The following is a 761-nucleotide window of genomic DNA, read 5'->3' as shown; positions in this document are numbered from 1 at the left end:
CCGCGGAGCGGCTGGGCCCGTGAGCCATGGCCGCTGAGCCTGCGCGTCCGGAGCCTGTGCTCCGCAATGGGAGAGGCCACAACAGTGAAAGGCCCGCATTCTGCAAAGAAAAAAAAAAAAAATGGAAAGAAGAGTATTTCATGATACATGAAAATTACATGAAATGCAAATTTCTATGTCCATAAATGAAGTGTTTGGAACACAGACACATTCATTTGCTTACACACTTTCTCATGGCTGCTTTCTGCTACAAATCAGTCTTGTAGTTGCAGCAGAGACTGGATGGCCCACAAAGCCTCAGATATTTACTCTCTGCCCTTTACAGAAAGAAAGTTTGCTGACCTCTACTCTCTAAGTGGTTGTTCTGAGCATTACAATGAGTTTGCAAAAATGCTCTAAGGTCGCTATTAAGGCATTAGATACATAAATGTGGCTACTGAGAAATTTTTTCCTAAAGTGGTATTAGGCTTAACAAATTAGGGATTCTTAGAGATTCTAAGGCTATTTAAACAAAAATTCTTCACAGAAAGAGTTACCATTCTCATACCTGTCTCTTGTTTTCATGTCCAGATAAGCCAGCGGTTTAAACCAGGTACTAACTTATCTGTGGAAATCAGTCACCATTCTCTGTGCACCGTGTGTGGGTTTGGGTCTAGGTGCGTAGATCATTTCTGTGGCCGGGTGGAAGCCTGGGTAAACACAAGCATAAGCAGCATCACGTGATGTCAGCCCCTAGATGTGGATTCAGGAAGAGTTCTGTC

Source organism: Physeter macrocephalus, chromosome 7 (genome assembly GCF_002837175.3).
Source record: "Physeter macrocephalus isolate SW-GA chromosome 7, ASM283717v5, whole genome shotgun sequence".
NCBI lineage: Eukaryota > Metazoa > Chordata > Mammalia > Artiodactyla > Physeteridae > Physeter > Physeter macrocephalus.
The sequence above is the reverse complement of the archived record's forward strand: the minus strand, read 5'-3'. Positions refer to the sequence as shown.